Below are 23,480 nucleotides of genomic sequence, written 5' to 3' on the forward strand. Positions count from 1 at the left end.
TGTCTTTAAAAGATTGTTGTCTAAATGGAGTAAAATGAAATTTTACTACCAGCCTAGTAAAAAATTTAAATGGAATTTTCTACTGTTTTTCTTATTATTTCAGAGATATTGTCCTGATCTTCCAAACCAGATGGGTCCCGGAAGGCAGGAACTTTGCCTTCTACCTTTGGACTTCCTCTTCCCATGTTCACTCAGCACATTCCCCAGGGCTGGAACTCATAGAACAAGTGCATTTTTACTGAATCTTTCATAAATTATTAATTTTCAATTTTAAATGACTCCTCCTAGCAAGCACAGTCACACTTTTTGAAAAGTTGAGCTGAAGAAATCCTAGTACTTGTCTACTCTTAAGTACTACTGAGTTTTAAATGTGAACTTGATTTTGCTTCTTGTCACATATTTACACAGGTTTCTTTATAGCAAATATCCTTCAGTATTCTAGTCTTTTAAAACATATCTCATTAGATGTAGAAAACATCTTATAATATCCACATTAATAATCTTTATCCCCACCTCAAAATGGTGGCTCTGAACTCAAAACGGTGTGCAAGTCAAGGTGCTATGAGGCCAGCAAACAAGCACATGACTCTAGCAACAGAATCCCATTTCAGCTGTGCCTGCCTGAGAGTAACTGCTGGCCAGTGGCTGTTCACTAAAAGTTCCTCCACATTCTTCCAAAGAGCCTGAATTATACATTCCTATTGGGAACTAATGGAAGCTCAAACAAGCGAAAACTTATTTTGGTTGTACTTTTGTGAAACTGATTCAAGTTAGGGCCAGCTTCATGCGTATGTAACCTGTGTGGTTGTACAGGGCCTAGAATTCAGAAAGGCCCTGTGCTTAGTTCACTGCTCTGCTCTCACCATCGTGAAATGTTTAACAATTTTATTTTTGAACTTGTGTTTTGTAAGCGAAGTCTGATAGGACAATGGAGCATGTGTGAGCGAAGAGATGCACGCAACATGCCTACCTGCCATGCTTTCCCTCCTCACCTACATACGGAATTCATAGTGTCCCAGAGCACAGAATTCCAGGGGGCCCATAGTGCAAGGGAGTTCAGTGAGACTCAAAGTTCATAAAGGAGGCGTGTTTTATCTATACCTGAGCAAGAGAGGACACTGAGAGGCCGCTCTTTCCTTTTGAGCCACAACTTGCTTCTAACACGGATAAAAATAATGGCATTCTCAGAAACTATGTCACGTCCTTTCTTCCTCAGCCAGCACTTAGGCGGAAAATTTGACATGGAAGGAAAGCAAAGATAGGGCAACCCACAGTCCCTTTACGTTTCAGTCCTTCCTTACTCATAGACAGTGTTGGTTGAATATGCACGAATCAAGAAGTGACATAAAAACAAAGTAGTTTTGTCCAGCATTTTCACTATTTTGGTAAGAATCAAATACACATGCATGTGTGAGTTACAAAATTCAAATTGTGTAATTTTGATAATACCAAAGCACGAGGTATATTTGTACGTAATGACAGTTACATTTGCTCTTATATTTGTGCTTACAGGCTTTGCAGATCATAAAGATAAATGGTAAAATGTATGCTAATCATTAAAATTTTCATTTTTCTTTAGAGTGGCATTAAATAGCAAATTTTTCCGTAACTAGTCAGGAGAGAGACTATGGAAGAAAGGAAAAGGTATTTTAGTACCTTTAGTGGCACTTTTTCCTGTTTGTTGAACAAAGGGCATCACATTTTTCATTTAGTGCTGGGTCCTGCAAATTTTGTAGCCAGCCTGTAGGCGAGAAAAACAGAAAATGATGAGAAAATTAAACTTGAATCAATGACAGAAAAATATTAAACCACTATTTCTGCAGAGAGTCAGCAAAAAGTGTTCTAACTATTCATTCTGAAAGAATAATATACTATAACTTTCTCAATTACCTCTATCATTTAAACAAAGCACATTAATTTACTTCCCATTCACCTGGCCCTGGGGGTAGGGAGAGTCCCTGGTAATTTCAAGAATCCAATGTCTGCAGTAACAACGAGTCTTACACTAGGGGGCAGCAGCTACCGTCCATCCACCTTCCAGGGCTCCAAAGCTGCGCCTTAGATAAACCCTTACTTGAACAGATCCTGAGAAAATGAAGGAAAACACATTACCTAAGAAGTTTTCTTATTATCTTTATATTAATTTGCTTTGCTGCAGTGTTTCTGAAAGAGAATGGGCCACCTGCTCCGAAGACTTAAGGTGTTTCTTTGACAAGAAAGAAATAGCAATGAACATATTTTTTCTGCTCACACTCCGTGACTCATTTCTGAAGTGACAGAGTAACATGGTCTGAAAGATCTTTTTAAACTTAGTTTCTCTGTACAGCCTAGTAGTAACTGGTCATTTTTATCTACTATGGACTTGATCAAAAGGAACAACTCATTGCACTGAGGACACTAAGGTATCGAGTGATACCAAGTGATAATTTTGTAATTCATGAAGAGTACAGATTTTAGAGGGAAACTGCTGAGTCAAGGGATTACTCAGTTATTACAGATCCACACTCACTCAGCTTGGCTTGAATTATTAAAGAATCAGGGTGTCCTAACTATGAACAAGAATCCAGAAGTCCAGACTTTATTTAAAAACAAAAAAAGAGTATGTGAAGATAGGTATATTTTCAAAGATGTGGAAAGTTAGTCAGTTTGTGCTAAGAATAGCATTGTCCTACAAGTGAGTTGGCTCAAATATAGCTTGCAATATAGCATTCATTTGTTCCAACACAATTTTCCAAATACAAATTTAATGAAAGGTAGATTGAAAGTCCCATTAAATAATCTTGCCAAGAAACCACTGTTGTGAATTCCAAATTCTCTGGCAATATTTCATAAAGAAGTTCCTTTTATCCCAGCTTACTATAAACCTTCAGGGTGGTGGTTCTCAACTGAGATAGTTCCATCTACAAGAGAGCTTTGACATTTTGCAGGGGTGTTTTTGGTGGTCTCAGTGATTAGAGGAACTACCTCCTTTCAAGATGGTGGGAAAACAATAGCAAGAAAAAAAACAAACAAAGAAGTTTACCAATGGGCCAAGAACCTGAACAGACATTTCTCAAAAGATGACATACAAATGGTCAATAAGTTCATGAAAAAATGCTCAACAGCACCAATCATTAGGAAAATACAAATTAAAGCCACAATGAGATACTACATCACACACAAAAGATAACACATGTTAGCAAGGATGTGGAGAAAAGGGAATCCTTTACACTGTTAGTGAGAATGTACATGAGTATAGCCATTATGGAAAATGGTATGGGGGTTCCTCATAAAACTGAAAATAAAGCTACCACATGATCAAGCAATCCCACCTCTGAGTATGTATTCAAAGGTGTTGAAATCAACATGCAAAAGAGATGCCTGCATTCTTATGTTCACTGCAGCATTATTCACAAGAATGTGAATGCCAAAACATGGAAGCAACCTAAAGCGTTCATCAACAGATGAGCGGATAAAGAAATGTGGTACATAGACACGGGGAAATACTATTCCACCTTATAAAAAGAAGGAAATTCTGCCATTTGTGACAACACGAATGAACATGGAGGCATTATACTAAGTGAGATAAGCCAGGCACAGAAAGGCAAATACCACATGATCTCACTGACATGCAGAATCTAAAAAAGTCGAACTCATACAAATAAAGTGGGGGCTACCAAAGGCTAAGGGAGAAGGAGTGGGAGGGTATAGGGAGATGTTGGTCAAAGGGTACAAAGTTTCAGTTAGACAGAAGTAATAATCTTTTGAGATCTATTGCATATCAGGGTGATATAGTTAATAATAATGTATATTTCAAAATAGCTAAGAGAATAAATTTAGAATATCTCCCAAGAAAAAATGGTAAGTGAGGTAATTGGTATGTTAATTAGCCTGGTTTAATCATTCCACATTGTACCCCATAAACGTATAAAATTATCATTTGTCAATTAAAATAATGTGAATTTAAAAAAATATGCTGGAGAGAGCCAGGGATGTTAAACGAATTACAAAGCATAGGTCAACCCCTGACAATGAAAAATTATTGTCCTATCTCTTACAATGTTTTATGCCCTATCTGTTTTACATATAAGCATAAATTGTTTTTAGCATGTTTTTTTTTTTTTTTTTTTCCTCCCTTTTTGTTTTCAGAGACAAGATCTCATGCCCAGGCTGGAGTGCAGTGGCATGATCATGGCTTGCTGTAGCCTTGTTCTCCTGGGCTTAAACAATCCTTCCGCCTCAGCCTCCCAAAGTGCTGGAATCACAGGTACATGCCACCATGCACAGCCCTAGCATCATTTTAATAAAATTGAGTGTTCCAAGAATACAACTAACAGTTGAGTTGAGGGGAGATTATGCTTTATTTAATTCAGAACTTTACCCAGAGTTGTTAACCATCTTTGAAGTTCATGTCACAGGAGCATCTGAACTTCTGGAACTGAGTCACCAATAGAATAAATTGGTAACAATCTGTGTTTGTAGCTCTTGATTCATGGTGGTTCTAAGTATATATTTAAATATACTTTTTAGTCTTTATTCAAAATATCAAATATGAAAAGAAGAGTCAACTTGAAGATAATATATTGGCATCAATATATTATCAGTATAAGCACCTGACTACTTCATTATGTTTTGTAGCATAGCTATCATCTGTGCCTTTCCATACCTAAATATATATATTTACATATTTTATTATATGTAAACATATATGTAATTCCTTTTATTTCTCCTTTATGTCAAAGTTAAGGCATTATGTTATTTTAAAAATATTGTTATTGATATATAATAGCTATATGTTGTTTTTTATTTTTTTTTAATTTTTATTTATTTATTTTTTTTGAGACTGAGTCTGGCTCTGTCGCCCAGGCTGGAGTGCAGTGGCCGGATCTCAGCTCACTGCAAGCTCCGCTTCCCGGGTTTATGCCATTCTCCTGCCTCAGCCTCCTGAGTAGCTGGGACCACAGGCGCCCGCCACTTCGCCCGGGCTAGTTTTTTGTATTTTTTAGTAGAGATGGGGTTTCACCGTGTTAGCCAGGATGGTCTCGATCTCCTGACCTCGTGATCCGCCCGTCTCGGCCTCCCAAAGTGCTAGGATTACAGGCTTGAGCCACCGCGCCCGGCCTATATGTTGTTTTTTAAAATTAACATGCATTATAGACTATATTTTCTATAAATTTCATTTTAAGCTAGTAAAGGAGCATAAGAAAATATTTGTTATAAAAGGGGACCTTTAGATCTCGTAAGCTTGAGAACCAAGATTCTAAGGGTCTCTCTTTCATTTGTGAATTCCTCACTATTCCTCCCTCTTTCCTATCCATCTTACCACTTAAAAGAAGGAAATGGTCAGTAATAATAAATTATTAGGAGCTAGGCCCATGAAGCAAATTATACTCTGATGAATAATTTTCTTTAAAAGACAGTTGTAAGCTGAGCATTCTTATGTGATATGGATATAAATATAGGATTGTCCAAAGTTCAGATTCATTCGTGAGTTATTTCATTTGTTAAGTATTACTATGTAGCTGCGAGGTGTAAGGCATTTTGCTATTAAATGGATGGTGTCTAAAAAGCACCAAAATCATTGCTACACTGAAGAAAATCTCTCTCTGGGGGAACAAATGGATATTACAATAGGCAACAAAACAATTGACTGAGTGAAATGTTCAACTAGGTATTTTAGAAAATATCTAATTTGTCACTCATATTGGTCCCAAAAGCCAATCAGTTCCCAAAAGACAAATCAGAATAGATATGAAAGGGAAAAAATGCTAAAACTTTACAAAACAATTTTAATATTGGGGAAAATACAATAAATGAAATGGTGAGACTCTTTCTGACCCAAATATATATTTTTTAGAATCAAGATTATACCACTGTTAAATTACTATAGTTGTAAAAGGTCTTTTGCATAACTGTTTGCAATGAAATTCTTCATAGTAAATTTAGTAAAAGAAAGAAACAGTCTTCTGCCATTACGAGAAACAAATTAATGTTATTGCAGGTATTTCCCCTGCCCCCAGCCTTTGCAATAACAAAAGGCAAAGTAGCCTAGTGAAGGGTGGCTGTATGACTAGGAGCATGTTGCTTAACCTCTGAGCACATAGGTTTCTTTATATAATTACATTTACCTCATAAATTAAATGAATTAGCAGTTGTTACATGCGTAAAACACTGCTTGGCATATTAGAAGCACAAAGCAAATAATAGCCATGATCATATCTCTTTTCCATACCAGAAGCGTGAAAACTGTTCATGGGTACAATTGCCTAATGTTGGAACGGCAGGCTTGACCTGACCAGACAGTCATATGCTTTGCTCAGTGCTTTTGTGCTCCAAATGCATGAGACACCAACCAGTCCTAGTGTAATTAAGAGTTTTTGACAGCCGGGCAATCCTAGCATGTTCCTAACTAAGCGATAATTGAAGATCTGTGTAGCTTTTAGGTACAAGTTGTTACCCAGCAACAGATTGAAGTTCCGGAAGAACTTCTGAATTATCTCATTAATAAAGCAACTTCCTGATAGACAGTTATTGACTCAGACCACAGCGAACCCAAGAACTCATGATCCTCTAACCCAGAAAAAAAAATATGCAGGTGAGCACTGATGAGGTGGCAAGATGCCAAAAAAAAAAAACTGGTTTTACAACCTATCGGGTAAGTGAGCAAGTGGTGGCTGAAGGTTGGTCACATTATCTGGAAAGAGCAGGAAGATCAGGTCCACTGTGTTTTGCAGGGGGCATTAGCATAGCATGGGAATGCAGCTCTGCAGCCAAAGAAAAGAACCCTGATGCCACTGGGGCATGCTGGCCCATGATGCCAAATGGAAACTACACCTGTCTGCCTTCCTTCTAGTCTCTCCACAGTGTATTGAATGACAACTGAACTCACCCAAAAAGACATGCAGGAGGTCTTAGATTATGTCATTTCATGCTTGTAACTGTCCTACAGAGACGCTACTCTCATTAAAATAATCCTCTTTACAGAAACATAAATTTCGAGAAGTAGGTTGCTTAATGTCACAAAGCTGATGAATGAGACTTATGAGCCAGGCTGTCTCATTTCTGATTTCATGCTGTCGATGAGATTGCCTTCTAGGAGCCAATTACAACTAATGTTTGTTTAGGACTTTAACATTCATCAAGCTCAGAATCTCAGGACACTGTAGGGTGGACCTTACCTTATCACCATCCCCATTCTATAGATAAGGAAACAGACAAAAAGATGTGAGTGGTTTTCCCATGTTTATGCAATTAGGTGGTAGAGCCAGGATTTGAAACCCTGGTCTTTTGAATCTAAGCAGAATTTACAAGAGGAACACTCAAGCAGAATGGGGTGAGTTATACTGAGCACAAAGCTTAAGAGAGCAGAGTTCTGTGGTCAGGGCCTTAGCTTATTTTTGCCTTTGCTTTGTCTGCCCAGACAATGTTTTTACATGAATACAATTATCTGATGATAACTTGCAATTTGTACATTCTGGATACATTACCTTTCTCTAGATGACATGTAAGATTTGTATAATCTAGATATGTCTTCTCTGTTGAAGATGAATATTGGAGATAGCACAATTGGATTTAAGCAATATCCTTAAATTAACATGTCAAGTGTACTTAGCTGCACTTGGAAATCTGTCCCGGTTTAATAAGCAAATACTACTGGTCCAAAAAGGAGATCACAGGATGAGAATCTTCCATCCTTTATGTTATAGACTGAATGTTTGTGCCCCCCACCCCCAAATTCATATATTGAAATTGAATTCCCAATGAGATGGTATTTGGACGTGGGTCCTTTGGGAGCTAATAAGATCATGAGGGTAGAGCCCTCATGAATGGGATTAGTGCTCTGATAAGAAGCCTCAGAGAGCTAGTGAACCCTCTTTCCGCCATGTGAGGATATGATGACAAGTCAGCAGTCTGCGGCTGGAAGAGGGCCTTCATGAAGAACCCAAGCCTGCTGACACTCTCATTTTGGACTTCCAACCTCTGAAACCGTGAGAAATAAGTATTTGTTGTTTAAGCCATCCAGTTTATGGTATTTCGCTATAGCCGCCCAAGCTGAATAAAATATTCCCAGAGGACAGACATCTCTCTGCATTTTGGGGAAAATGTTATTTGCAGATTTATTCCACTACTTTTATCTAATAGCCTGTTGCTTATTATGGATTTCAGCAGGTCTGATGATGAGAGGGTAGCTGAATGTCTAGGAAATTGTGCAGTGTAAGAAAGGAAATAACCCGCATAGATCTCTGCCAAAGTTTATTCTGCTGTTGGTCCTGAGACACTGGGTTGCCTAGTATCATATCACTGGCCAGGCATCACAAGGAAGTTCTGAGTGCTCGGTTGATGTCTGCAGTCACATGGAGACCTCAGTTACTAAAGAAAGAGGAGTGTTACTGAGATCAGTTACTTCACACCCATTTTACCACATCTCCTCACCCACAGGATACTGAATGTATCTATCTAGGAGACCATATTTTCAGTTATAAAACTTGATATAATGTTTCATGAATTCATCCCTTTGGGCTCACTTTTAAATTTTATTTAAGTTTCTCTGTTAATTTACTGTAAATGTTTAATAAATTCAGAGTGTATTATTCTCATGAGCTAACACTTCCTCCAAACTATTTTCAACCAATGAAGTAAAGGATAATGGAATGCTTGTATCGGGTACATAATAAATGGTCAATACCACCGAATGTTACCAATTTCCAATATTAGAGACATAAAAAATGTAGAAAGGCCATTCATTTTATGAGGGGATGGTCGAGTGAATTAATTTTTAAAAATATTTACTGGATGCTAGACATGGTGGTAGGTACTAGGGGCACTCAAACTAATAATTAGCCAGGACCCAATACCCACCCTCGAAATTAATTTCAAGAACAGGAACAATAAATGTAAGCACATCAGAAGTATTCAACTTGGGGACTTTCGGGAGAATACAAAAATAGAAACAAGGAGACATTCCTTTCGTCCTATTCTGGTTCAATTACTTTGTTCTCTGTACAAGCTGGAGAGCACATATTCTCCCACCATGAGAGAAAGGGGGGACCATTCAACCCAAACCAATCACATGTGCTTTGGGCAGAAACTGTCAATATTAAGACAAATCACATCCAGTTTATCACAGACTCAGTTAAAATAGAAGGAAAGTATTCCCTGAAATATGGCCTCTGAGGCTTGGTAACAGTGCTTTGGAGCTTGACAGATGTAGAGACAGCCAATCACGTTTACATCTGCCAAAATATATAGTCTCCAAAACCAGAAAGATAAAATGCCTAAAACCACAATGTGAAGAGTTGAATATTGAAAATTCCATATGTTTTGCAGGCTGATGCTAAATCCTATGAGAAAAACCAGCACATCAGGGTTCTTGTTGTAACCAACTTTCAGGAAAGGAATCCTAATCTCCGAAAGGCAGGTATAAGAAAGATTACTGTTTATAAAGGAGTATGGCCATGCTAACCTTCAAAGTGGGCAGAGCCACAGCAAGCCACCTCATCAGGTCTGACAACCATCTCCTGGAAATGGGCGATTTGGAGATGGCTGGTAGGACCAACGATATGAGAGTCGTCCTTATTGGTGAAGTAGCCAAACACACGAGGATGCTTCAAAACTACCATTAGAGTGAACAGAGTTGGGCAGTGGGGGACAGGATTTAGGGCTGAGTACCCAATTTCTCAATCAGATAAAGGGCAAGGTGGTTCTCCTCCACCCAGCTTGGGTAGGAAGTGCAATCAGTCTGATTTCACAACAGAGAAGGCAAATCCTCCTGTTTTGATGTCTTCTCCTACAAATCTATTCCTTGCTCACTCTATCAGTATGCACACTGGCCTCCCGACTGTTCCTTAGATGTGCTGCGCATGCTCCTATCAAGGGCCTTTGCACTTGCTGTTCTGTGTGCCTGGCACGCTCTTCCCCCTGATTTCCTCATGGCCCCCCTTTCTCACCTCCTTCAAGACTTTCCTACTGTCTCAATGAGGCCAAGTGTATTCATTTTTTATTGCAGCTATAACAACCACAACTTACTGGCTTAGTATATATAGGGTGAATTCCCACATATACTTCATGTGGCATAAAACAATACAGATTCATTTTCTTATAATTCTATAGGTCAGAGAGTCAGAGTGGGTCATATCAAACTAAAATCGAGATGATGCTATAATCGAAGGGGACAGTCTGTGTTCCCTTCGAATGCTCTAGGGGAGGTTCCCTTGTAGGACAGAGGTCCTTGTTTCCTTGCTGTCTGTCAGCTGAAGGCTGCTCCTGGCTTCTGGAGACTTCCTGCATTCCTTAGTGCTGGCCCCCTGCCTCCATCTTCAAAGCCAGATATGTGAGTCCCTCTCACAATTCAAGGTTTTCCTCTTTCCTCTTCCTTCTTTAAATGTTATGAATGGCATTTATTTAGTAACACTGACATTTGTATTAAAATGGGACCACACATTTTAAAAATCACTGTATTATAAAAATGTCATAAATTTCTCTGGACTCTAAAATTGAAATAAAATTTATAAACACATATCCTCATTTCTCTAGAGATGCATGCATATTATTTAGGTAGAAAGAAAATGAAACGGCTAATATGTACCCAGTTTGAAAGGGTATCTAAGGAAAGGTATATTAAGGACACTCAGTTTTTAATTTGGGTCATAAATTTTTTTGTTTTTTGAGACAGAGTCTTGTTCTGTCGCCCCGTCTGGAGGGCACTGGCGCAATCTCAGCTCACTGCAACCTCTGCCTCCCGGGTTCAAGTGATTCTCCTGCCTCAGCCTCCTGAGTAGCTGGGATTACAGGCACTCCCCATCACACCCAGCTAATTTTTGTATTTTTAGTAAAGATGAGGTTTCACCATGTTGAGCAGGCTGGTCTCGAACTTCTGACCTTGAGTGATCCACCCACCTTGGCCTCCCAAAATGCTGGGATTACAGGCTGACCCACAGCACCCAGTCAATCTGGGTTATAAATTGTGAGTGAGAAAATCACAGAGGTGAGGTGCCCTTGCATCACTTAATATAAATGGGTACATGATATCCACCTTATCACTAGTGTTATTAACCATGATCACTCGGTTAATACACTTGGTTAAGGTGGTGTCTGTCAACTTTCTCCACCGTAGAGTTACTATTTTTTTCCCTACTCTAGTCTTTAGAAATGAATCATTAAGTCCAGTCCACGCTGAAGGGGATGCTTTATTTATTCCTTATTTCAAATTTTTTTTTAACTTTTAGAAAAGTTACAAAAATGCTACAATGAATTCCCATATACACTTCATCTAGATTCACCACTGATAACATTTTCCATATGTGGCTTATCAAGATCTCTCCTGCTTCCTCTACAAATATACATATTATTGCTATTCATATGACTATTTGGACTGAACTATTTGAGAGTAAGTTGAAGACATCATAACCTTTTATCCCATATACTTCATCATGTATACCCTAAGAACAAGCAACTCTTTCATCTTCATAGTACAGTAACCAATTTCAGGAAATTTAACATTAATATAATGCTATTATCCAATATAGAGACCAGCACTTCCACTTTTGTCTTTGATGGAGTATCTGGTACTAGTCCTCTTGCCTCAACTGTAAAACTGGATGAAATATCAAAGGCAAGTGTTTTCAGACATTGGAGAACAAGCAACACGAGGCAGAGTAGGCAATGCAAGACTGCAATCAATCCCTGAAGGTAGGGAAACCTAAGAGGTGAACCTCATGATGAGCCTGGCTCCCTGCCTGGAGAAATTTTCCTGACTGCAGAGTAGTGATCCAGAATCCAAGCAGAGCACAGCAGTCCCTCTGAACTGAAGAGGAAGAGATCAGAGGTTGGGGCAACTGAAGTGCCAGAATCTGCAAGGCAAGGCCCGGAGATGGGAGCTGTGCATGTTACATAAATACAATCATGAGTTCATACTAATACCTCTACTTCCAATATAATAGCACTAGGCTTTCCCCAGCCTTCCCCCAGCCCATATTTCTGGCTCCCTTTCAGAAGCCCGGTTTGAGAGCAGGCTGGCAAAGTCACCATTTCCACTGTCCAGTTTCCTAGCCGAGGGAAAACCTGCCAGTGATAAGGTGCGTAAAACGAGGGACGTGGCCCAAGAATCATTGGTTTGAAACCCAGAGAACCGACGTCGTAAAACTCAGAAAATAACAGATTTAGTAAGAGAGTGCACCGAACATAAATAGAAATGTAGGGGGTAGAGAATGGCATATTTGCTATCTCTTTAACAAAAACTCCCAGTTATTTAGTTGTAGTTTGTTTTTAAATTGACTCACTTATTACCTCTTACCACAGCTTCTTCCTTTCTGAGTACTGCATTTTGATTCCTTTCTTTATTGTCTGGTGTCCATCTTTCAGTACTTTTTTCAAGAAAGCTTCATGGATTTGGTTTCCCTTGGTTCCATGATTATCACCTTGGCCACGTATTGTAATGAACTTGAAAACCTTTGAAAAACTACTGACTTTTGGGCATCATCCCAGACCAGTTCAGTCAGGTTCTCTGAGGGTAAGATCCATGCAACAGTATTTAAAAAAAAAAAAAAAAATTCCTCCACTGAGTCTAATATGCAAATGAATATCTCCAATCTCAAAGAAATTACACAAACAGGCTCTCTTAGTGGGGCAAAGATAAGCCAAAGAAAGTTGCAAGTGAAGTGCAAAAACACAGTGTTGATTTGAGAATGTTAGTTTGTTGCCTTTATACTAAAGGAACTTCTTGGAATATTTTTAAAAATGGCATCACTTTTTTCTTTCTCTCACAACTATATAGACTGGTGCGTTTCAAATTTTAATGTGCATTGGTCCATCGGAATCATCCTCGCATCTGGTCAAAATGCAGATTCTGATTCAGTAGATCTGGAATGGCAACTGAGATACTGCATTTCTAATAAGCTCACAGGTGATGCCAATGCTGCTGGTTCATGGACCACACTTTTGAGTAGCCATGGTATAAATCCTGCTCCTCTGTCTCCTGTAATGAGAATTGCTATGGAGGAATCTGGGGCTACCCATGGCCATTGTTTCCCTCCTGGGGAACCCCTCTTTGTTCTTGTGTCTGTGAGGCCTAACTCCAAAAGACTTTCAGCTCTTCCTGAGGACTTTTCATAGGATTGACAGGATGCCTGGCCTACCTAGTGACTGAGGTTCTGGTTTCCCTATTTATGCATTTGTTAACAATCAAATGGGTTTGTTCTTTGCAATCAAAAAAATTAAAGACTATGGATTTTAAACCAGAGAAAGTAAAAATAGAGACTGCATAGAATGCTGTGGCAAAAGGCAACATTAATGCAAAAAAAAAAAAAATGTAGTTACAGTGGTGACTGGCAGAAAGAAGGGCAAGGGCAAAGGAGATTTCTGAATTCAATGGGCTTCTTAAAAGTCATTATTTGAGCTAGGTTGAATGACAAACTTGTAGATAAGAGAAAAGGGTTAAAAAAAAAAAGTTATGATGCCAAAAAAGAAATGAAGAAAAAATAAAATATTAGAATGTGATGCTAAATGATGCTACAGAACTTTAAACCAAGTAAAAACTGTAAATTTAGAAATAAGAATAAAAAAATTTTAAATTTTAAATAGCAAAGCAAACTTTGAACCAAGAAAATTATTTTTTAAAAACCCTAATAAAACAGAAGTGTAAGATGAGCTATAAGATAAACTGAATAAAGTTTGGAGCAAGAAGATAAATTTAAAGAGAAAATTAGTAGGTTAAAATAACTAAGGTCAAAGTTAAAAATGAGGTCAGTTATGAAATAATTTACAACAGATATTCTAAGTAAAGGTTGAAAGCCAACAGGGTAATAGGTAAGATTTAAAATAGGACATGAGATACTTTAATCCTATGTGAGAGTAGGATTAAAGATAAAAATAATCAGATGATTTATATGGATGTTAAGATACCATCAAACTAAAAAAAAAAAGTTTAAGTTAGAAGAAAAAAGAAGAGAAAACATACAAGGAGTAAGAGGGCTTGGTGCTTACTGTCTTTTCCCCAAAAACAAATCTGTTAATGGAGTAGTGGTGTCTTAATGGGGGAAAAACGCAAGAGGACAGAGAGCAATGTGACACCTTGGTCACGGAGGCTCCCCTTTGCTCCCCTCAGCAAGTACCAGAAGGCCAGCCTCACTAGCAGTAACCAGAGAAGACAGACAGGAGGTTTCATACAGCGAACTCACAGCTGGATGGCACCAACCTGACCCAGGAGAAACTCCCTGGCCTGCCAGCTACATTCCTTCCTGGATTATCTCCTCCAAAATTAGCCCACACACAGAGTCAGGGAAACTACCCTCCCTAGATCAATAACCTATGAAAACTCGGGTTTCAACAGTTGTCTCGTGTCTCTAGAAAGTTTCAGGACTGGCCCAGCCTCCAGAGTTTTTAAAAAGGTATTTATTCAATAAATGTTTATTGATCCTCTTCCCTGTCCCAGGGAGTGTACTAGACTCCAGGAATGCAATGATGAATGAGCAACAGATCTCTCTTAACAGAGGTCCAGACGTGTTACATGCAGCGATAGGGGAGTTTTAACAGGTAGTTTCAACGCATCACCAATGGCACAAATGGAAGCCTTGGCTTTGAGCAGGAGGAGGGTCACGTTTCCTCTGCAGCTGGAAGGAAAGTGAGGACACGGGAGGAGGAAAGTAGGGAGGGCTGAAAGTTGGGGAGAGCATGACCATCGGCAGAATTTTCTTGGTGAAATAGGGATTTTCCTGAGAGAGAGGAGTCTGGAAATAAGCCGAGGTCTTGGGGTAAGTGGGAGGGAGAGGTCTGGGAGGGTCATAAGGAAATTCGAGAAGGAGCTAAGAACAAGTAAACAGTCTGACAGACAGAAGTGCAGGCCAAGCAAAGGCTGGAGGTGGTGCCAATCTGCCTGACAGGAGTGTTAGTGTGTCCAGGTGCTGGAGACATACACAATTAATTACAATACAATGTGAAGAGTCTCAATGTGACAGGATAATTTATTAAGACATTACTCTGTGTCTGTTCTCCTTGCATTTTCCCTCTCAACCATGTTCAAGAATGGCTCTGGGGCTAGTTATATCACGGGAGTTTTGAAGAAAACCTCCTGCTGGGCCTTTTTTTTTTCCTTTGTTAAAGCAGAGGTCTCAAAGCAGGCTTCTCCAGATTGAATAATACTTTTACAGATAGGTTTCATGTGTAATGAATAGTGTTTTGAAGTTTTCAAAAATAATTGCCAAAACTTTGAAAGTAGATTTCACATAAAATCTAGATTTCAGCTTTTCCTGGAAAAATTAAGTGATCTCGCAATACTGGGCCTACATTTTCACCAGGCTGCAATTGCTTGGAGCTGAGTAATGTCTGTCCCTTTTAAAGGAGGCACAACCTCCAGTTTACTCTGGTCCCTACCATTTTCTCTGCCAATACCATTCATTCAGGTTAGCTGCCTGGTCTCTGCAGCCCTCTCTAAATAAAGCTGGAGCTTTTGTTAGGGGGAAGGAGTGGAGACAGAAACAATAAGCAGTGGGGCACAGGTGTGCAGCTCCTTGGGCGTGGCAAAGCCCAGGAGGGAAATAGGGACACCACGCCCCTAAGGCCTGGGGTTTCCAGCATCAGCAAAGACTCCTACCCAGAAAGTGGCAGAGAAGGCAAGGATACTAAACAGCCGGCTCTGACACTGACAATTATCGAGGGCAGTCTGAGAAAGAAGGGGTCCTTTCCCTGGTTCCTGAAATCCCGGGTCCTTGTGAAAAATCCTAAAGAGTTTGGGGAAGGGAGGGGGGCAGAAGAGTCCACGATGACTGAGATCATTTTCCAACAGCCCTTGGGGAGGTGGCGTGAAGTCAGACTTCATGAGAGAAAATAAGAATATCCATCACTTCTTGTACATGCACGTTTGTGGAATAAGATGTTAAACATCAAAATGGAGATTTAAAGAAAGGGCTAAGAGTAAAAAAGTGGGTGAGGTTAAGTGTTGACTAAAATAGTTATGGAAGTTTTCACAGAGGAGGTGCAATTTGAGCTGAGTTTTGAAGGATGAGTAGGAGGTATCCAAATGTAAGTTAATCTACCTAAAGACAAACATTTGAGAGTGCAAAGCATATTCAGGGAACCTGCAGTAGTTTGGTGCAACTAGGCCATTAGATGCCCATTGTTCGGTCAGGGGAAACAGGACAAGGGAGGAAATGGAAGAGAGTGAAACCAGAAGGGAAGGTTTAAGCCTTCACAGTCTTCATGACTATGAAGGGAGTTCTGACTATGCTTTGGTATACTTTGTGTTTAGAAAGTTAATTGACTGGGCGCAGTGGCTCACATCTGTAATCCCAGCACTTTTGGAGGCCAAGGCGAGCAGATCACGAGATCAGGAGTTCGAGACCAGTGTGGCCAATATGGTGAAACCCCGTCTGTGATAAAAATACAAAATTTAGCTGGGCATGGTGGCGGTGCCTGTAATCCCAGCTACTCGGGAGGCTGAGGCAGGAGAATTGCTTGAACCCGGAGGCAGAGGTTGCAGTGAGCCGAGATCACGCCACTGCACTCCAGCTCTGTGGGACTGAGCAAGACTCCATTTTGGGGGAAAAATAAAAAAGAAAGTTAATTGTGCTGGCTGTGTGGTCAATGCTTGGGGAAAGGGAGATTGGACAAAGGCCGTTAAGTAGTCTCTTGCAACAGTCCAGGTGAGAGTTGATAAGGGTTTGAACTAGAACAGTCACTGTGGGAATGGAAAGGCGAGTTTGAATTTCAGTAGCCATTTATTGAATACTTACTGTGTGCCAGGCATTGTGCTAGGTGCTGAGATTACACAAATAAATACTGAGACTTGCGTTGAAGAAACTCATTGATAAAGGGACAAAGATGACCACACATGGTAGAGCCAGCCTAGAGCTGAAGTAGCTGAGACTGTCAAGCCTTAGTCACATGTGTTGTACATTCCATTATGGGTCACATTCTGAGGATCTGTTTCCACACAGGGGTTGGGGCCATCTAAGAGGTGAGATACAACCTATTTTGCAAGTTTTGAAACTCAGTTCTTCTTCTACAGGGCCCTTACAGTTATTCTTGCTGACTAAAGGGATCAAATGATCAAAATCTCCTTTAATTTTCAATTTTACAGAAGGAACCTCACTAGATGAGCAATTTTTTAGACAGGTAACTTGCCATAATTTGGACTAAGGTGAAATTGAATTAACTCTATTGTTAAGGGAACTCCATTAATGCTTCATCACTGTTTCCCATAAGCTTCCAAATCAGGCTGAATCTTTTCCCATTTGCAGGTGTAAGGTGTTCACTAACTTTGCCTCCTTCCCACTTGCTGATTTCTCTATGTAGTTTATTCTTTGGGTCACACAGTGCCTGGGACATAGCAAGTGTTCAGTAAGAGTGGAGGAAATGGATTCGTAACACACAATGCGATGCTTTGAGAAGTTGTGCGCTGTTATCTTTGGAGGTGATCAAACTGAACTAGTTGCTAGAAATGTTCATTCATCCATCCAGAATATATTTATTGAGAGTCAATACATATTTATTTACAAAAGGCCATATTTATTTACTTATTTATTGCCAGACACCATTCTTGCATTGCACAAAGCAACGAACCAATCCAAGTCCCTGCTTATCCTATTGAGGCGGACAAGTCATAAACAGATTATGAGTGTTTATACACACACAGAACACTGTTGTACATACACTATGACAGAGGTGATACCTGCTATGAAGAAAAACAAAAAAGTAAAAATAAAAGAATGTTGTTGGTGGGGAGGAACTATTTTTATATATTGCCTATGGGCTGCTCGGGGAAGGCCTTTCTAAAGAACGGTATTTGAAAAAAGACTTACAAAAGGTGGGGGAGAGGAGGTGATGGAATTGGCTTTCCAGATATCTGGGGACTCAGTCTGGCAGGCAGAAGAAGGAAAAAAATGCAAATATTCTGGTAAAGAATCAAGCCTGTCCTGCTGGAAGACCAGCAGGGAGGCTAGCATGAAAGGCGTGAGGAAAGGAGAGAAGAAAAAGGAGACAGTGAGTAGGAATTGAGATCCAGCCCTTTCACCTGACATTCTTCCTAAGGGTCAACCGAAAAAAAATTCGTGCTGAGGAAGAGGATGACTAATTGTTATAAATAATCATTGTGTTGGCAAATGCCTGGGAAGCTTTGAGACTTTGCTAGGAGTCGTAAACATCATGAGGGGTTATAACCTTGTCTGTATGGTCGCTGGTGTATTTCCAACGCCTGGCACATAATAGAAGCTCAATATATATTTGAGTGAATGTTTGAAGTTTATCTTTGCTTTTTCAACCTTTCAGAATATTAATGACTAAATTGTCTCGTGAAAACAATCTAACGTGGTGGGGGGCCGGGGGGGGGAGGAAGTGCAATTGAAACTCAACCTATAGGACATTATGCATACATATCATTAACGGGCAAGGCAAACAACAAACAAAGGATGCCTTGTGTTTTGTTAATGTCTGTTAGCTTCCAGCAGCCTGTCTCCAGGGTGGCACTCACTGTGCCATTTAGACTGGAGAGATTACAACCATTCTGTAATGTCTTAGCAAATACTGGCACCTGACCTGTCCAGATATTTCTGGCAACGTCTGAGATCTTTTTCCATCACATGACCAAAGCCGTATTTGCAGAGGGTGGTGGTACTTCCCTACTTTTGCAACACCCTTGGGTATATTCAGTTATCTAAAAGAAACGATGAACTCCAAATTTCTCCAAACTAATTGTTCATTTTAGACTGTTTATAAACAGGCATGTTTCAGAAAGTGTTACAAAATCGACGTGGTTACTTCTAAGAGTGAAAGTGTTAGATGATCAATTTGCCCAAAAGGGGTTTGTAAATAACTTTCTACACGGTAACTTAAAAAACAAACAAGAAAACAAAAAACAAATCCATCCCCCGGCCCCTGGCTACGTTAGTTTCCCTCGTTTTACTGCACCATGCAAAATCCGTTAGTGCCATAAAATCACTTCTCTTACTTTACGCCTTGAACGGAAAGTCACAGTGTATTGTATTTCATCACGATTAAATGGCCTAGTGCTTAATTAGTGGGAATTCAATTTGCAAAACTCCATGTGAGACCAGTGAAAAGATGTAATGCCTCCGAGAACCGGTACTGCGACACCTCGTTTGCCCAGAACTCTGCTCTAGGACTTTCTCCCCACCCCCACCCACCGCCCGGGGTTTTCCCCGCAAGTCCTGGCCCAGGGACTGCTGGGGTCCCGCCCGGCCGCGGCCCGCCCTAGACCGGAGTTCCCGCCCCAAGGCCCTTTTGAGGCGGGTGTCGACCTTCGCGTAACCCGCGCCCAGGAGGGCCCCTTGGAAACTGCTGTGTCAGAATGGTTCGAGGAGTCCTGAGTCAGAGCCAGCTTTAATTCGGGAGGGATGACTACCCAGGGCTGGCCTGCGGAGACGCAGCCGGGAAGGGTGTGGTGCGGCTGTCGGGAGAGCGCGCCCGGGCCCGGCCGCCCCGGCTCCGCCCTCGGCCCGACGGTCCCCGCGGTCCCCCAACCCGCCGCCAGCCACCGTCCCGGGGCCAGCGTCTGGAGAAGTGCGGACGCAGAGGGGCAGCGCGCACGCGCCAGGGCTGCGAGCAGGTCCCGCCCCTCCCCGCCCCCTCTCACGTGCTGCTCAGCGTGCGCCCAGACATGTGCGGACGCACGTGACAGCGCCGCGTCCGGCCCCGGTTCCCTAACCCCGCGCGGCTGTACTTTGAACCCAGGCGTGGGAGACTGGAGCGGGGAAGGGAGGAAGGAAAACCGGGCGGGGAGGCCGGCCTCGGGGAGAATGATATCATCTGCAGCTTTATCGCTAGGCAACCTAAGAATGCTTCTCCTCTCTCTCCAATCCTAGAGCTCCTTGAAGAGCTCAAGGCTGATGACATTATTCCCCCCTCCTTCCTTTCCCCCCAGCCCCCCATGCAGCGCTCAAACGTTGATTCAAGGAGCAAGGGTTGGTTTGCTTGAGGATCTTAACAGGCACAGCTTAGAAATCAATCCATTATCGCACCCACTTGGGTCTGCAGAGACCTTCGGGGGTGCATGCAGTCAGGTGCCTCTCTGGTCATACGCGGTTTACACAGCCACGATATGGCTATGCAGATAGATGAGCCTTGTTCAAGGTAATATATATTTGAAAACTAAGTCCTGCTTAAGGTGTCTTAGAATCCTGTGTCTTTATAATACTATGTTATAAGAGTTTTTCTGGTTGCTCTGAGTTACAGGTCGGCAGGAGTTGGGTCCAGACTGAAGTCCCCCCTGTTACAGCTAATTTTCGAATCACAGTGAGGAAGCCGCAAGGCCGCATATGGAAGCAACATGTATTAAACTATCTGGCAGATATTCAATATCTCTGTTGTGAAGCACATAATACTCTGTGTGCACACCCATATGGAAAAGGCTCCAAAATTGAAACCTTAGCTAAAGTTCACAGTGCCCTAAAAATACTCCATATAAAAACTGTAGCACATGGCCCTGTCTCCAGCTTGCTGGATTCTAGAGGTTCTCTCTGACCAGCTTCATAGGTTATTTTGGTCGTGATCCCTTCTGTTATAGAGAACCTCTAGGGCACAACCGGGACCACACAGGTATAGAGAGGTAGAAAGCCCACCAGATAATGTGGAGACTTCCTAACTAGGAAAGGCACATTTCTGGATGTCTCCGAAGTGAGTGGACGATGGAATAGTATGGTTGTTTGTAGGAGACTTTGAAAATTATTTCCCTAGAATTTCATCTCTCTCAAAATGATTGCATACTCTATGCCATAATTTAGCAAGGTTATTATGCTGATCATCTTTCCTTCTTCACCGTCAAGTATACTCTGCCTCTGAGGATCGCACACGGACTAGCTCAACTCATTCCGTGAGAAAACCTCAGCCTGTCCCTCCCCATTACTAAAACTATGGTATAAAAGTATAAAGAGCACTAGACTCAGAACCAAAAATCCTGGTTCTGTTACTGAGCTATGTGACCTTGGACTAGTTCTTTGCCTCAGTTTCCTCCCAAAGGTTTTTGAAAGTCAGGCCTTAGGATGCCGTGTTTCCCTCTAGAGCTGCTCTGTCTCTCTCACTCCCTTACTCGAAGGGAAAGAAGTCACCATTAGTTTCTTTTGTAAAACAGATAGATGGAGGAGGTGAGACACAGAGCTGCTCATGAGGTACTGCTGTTTTTTCCCCTACCACATGAGATATGATCATGCTCTGAATACTATCATGTCTCACTTTGCAGCAGGAAATATCATGACTCCCTAGTCCCAGCCCATGGTTCAAATCCTCAGGAGGCGATTTTGGTGAGAGCCAGGATAGCAGTCAAATTCTAAAGAGACTGGCAAGTTAGGAAATCCTTGCTCAGACCTCAAGTCATATATAGCCAATTAAACTGCACTGCAGCTTATTTTAAGTGGCACTTTTTAAAGTTTCATTTCCAGTTGTTCATTGCTAGTGTATAAAAATACAATGTATATTTGTTTATTGATGTTTTCTTCTGTAACTTTTCTAAATTCGTGTGTTTGTTCTAGGAGGATTTTTTTTTTTTTTGGTAGATTGATTCCCTATGATTTATGTACCTGATAATGTCATCTCTAAATATAGAGAATTTTACTGTAAAAACATACATAAACTGTAGTGCAGCTTAACACCGGAGCAGGGTAGGCCAGAGCCTTCTCTTTGGAGATGGCCTCATGCCCTTATTGTGCTGCTGTTCCTTCTGTAAAACCCAGCTACTTCTCACCTAGGCCTCCTCACTTCGATGCAATTAGTAGCTCCCACCCCCAGCACAGCATTGTATCCATCCCTGGATAGCACTTACTGTGTTGCAATGTAATTTATTTTAGTATAGGTCTATCACCCACATTAGACTCTGAGATCTTCAGAGGTGAATCTTTGATTCTCTAGTACTTACCATGGCACCTCACATACAGTGAGCAAAACAAATCCCCACACCATTTATTGAATACATAAACTCAACAAAAAAAAGGAATACGCTGTAATCAATGAGGAGTCTGAAACCTCTCACCATGGGTGTGTCTAAATTCAGAGGCAGCATCTGGGCCTACACACCCATCCTGCCAGTTCCCCAGAATACTTTTGCATTCTACCGGCCACCCAAGAGGTCCAACACCCAGAGGCAGAGGAGGTTACATACTAGAAGCAGGAGCCAGAGTCATCCTTAAATCAAAATGCTGAATCAGTTTCACTAGTGGCCCTCCATCCCCTATTCTTAGCAACTGGAGAGAAGTGTTCATCCAATCAAATAACTTATTCCTGACATGCAAATTTGTTTACTTTGTGGTTAGTTGTGGGCTAAAACCATTAGCAAGTTGCTTTTATTTTTATGTAATAAAATGATGGCGAAATATATAATGTATTTGAAGGCTTTTGCATAAGTAATCTAATAAGAAGCATCGCTGAGAATCTGGAAGTTAAAGGAAACAAAAAGCTTTGGGAAGAAAAGGTCACAGATTCTACAAATTCACACAACTTACTTGTAGAACAACCCTTCAGGTCCTCTGTCAGAGCCTATTTACTCTAATTTTAGCACATTTCAAATGGGTGTGGTAGTGTGTTTAAATGGTTTCCCAGCCCACAGTAAGTCAGAGGTAGCAAATTAGATAAGAGTTGGAGGAAGCACTCTGAGGCTTCAAGACGTGACAGCTGACAGGCTAGCTGTGCGTAAAGAGACTGAAAAACCCTATAAAAAGCAGGTAGAACTCAAAAAGAATTTGGTGCAGGTGCAATTACTCCCAGATGTCATGCATAGTGCAAAAATGATGTTTACAATGCTGACCCTGAATTATTGAGAAAGGTTAAGTATGTCCAGGGTAAGACATTTTAGAGGATATGTGTAATACATTTTAGTATGCTTTCCACTAAAATAAAATTCAAAAATGAAAAACAGCATTGGCATTTGAACATAGAAGCTTTAGTTTTCTAAACCATTGACCGTTTGTCCCTCGTGTCAGACAAACTAGGCATCACTGAATTTAGAATTTTAAAATATCAACTTTTAAAAGGTGGTTTTATATTTGTTTGGAGTTTTCAATATGGAATCTCTGAACGAGCATAAGAAACCCAATTTTAAAACAAACGTAGAACTCCTAGAATAGCATATTTTTAAAGTACATGCTGTGCATGTTTTCTAGTATAAATTCCATCTTAATCACAGAAAATATGTGATAATTTCCCACATCAATCCCTTACTTAAATTCTTCTATGAAAAACTGGAACTTCCATGGGACTTTAGCATGCACTGTAAATCCATCTTGAACTTGTTTAAAATAACAGTGAGAAGAATGGATAGGTCTAAATATATTGAGCTGAGGGTCCCAATAGGTTAAGAATTTTTGTTTAATGAAAAATATCAGGTTGCTACCTGAAGTAGAATACCATGATCACAACACTACAGCCAGCTTTTGGCAATATAATGGTCTTAAGTCATTCATGAGAGCTCCGTTCATTTCTAGCTAATGTAAAATCCTTCGTGTGTTTGCCCAGCCATGTCTCTCCAGAGGCTCTGCTGGCAATCACTTTCCATGGAAAGGTTAAGA

General features: G+C 40.7%; 1 protein-coding gene across 5 annotated transcripts in view; it reads left to right on the forward strand.

The window, feature by feature from the left end:
* Nucleotides 1–23,480, forward strand: part of MED21 (mediator complex subunit 21) — a 1,150,573-nt gene that overhangs the window by 194,821 nt on the left and 932,272 nt on the right. Inside the window, exon 1 of one of the 5 annotated variants that reach the window (XM_050746781.1) lies at nt 9,624–9,627. The exons of 3 other annotated variants lie outside the window; for them this stretch is intronic. The gene's annotated coding sequence lies outside the window, so the exon portion shown is untranslated. Of the gene's footprint in view, nt 1–9,623; nt 9,628–18,292; nt 18,297–23,480 lie in introns of those variants that run through there. One more of the 5 variants, XM_050746767.1, reaches the window with a different exon arrangement.

This window comes from Macaca thibetana, chromosome 11 (assembly GCF_024542745.1).
Source record: "Macaca thibetana thibetana isolate TM-01 chromosome 11, ASM2454274v1, whole genome shotgun sequence".
NCBI classification, from domain to species: domain Eukaryota; kingdom Metazoa; phylum Chordata; class Mammalia; order Primates; family Cercopithecidae; genus Macaca; species Macaca thibetana.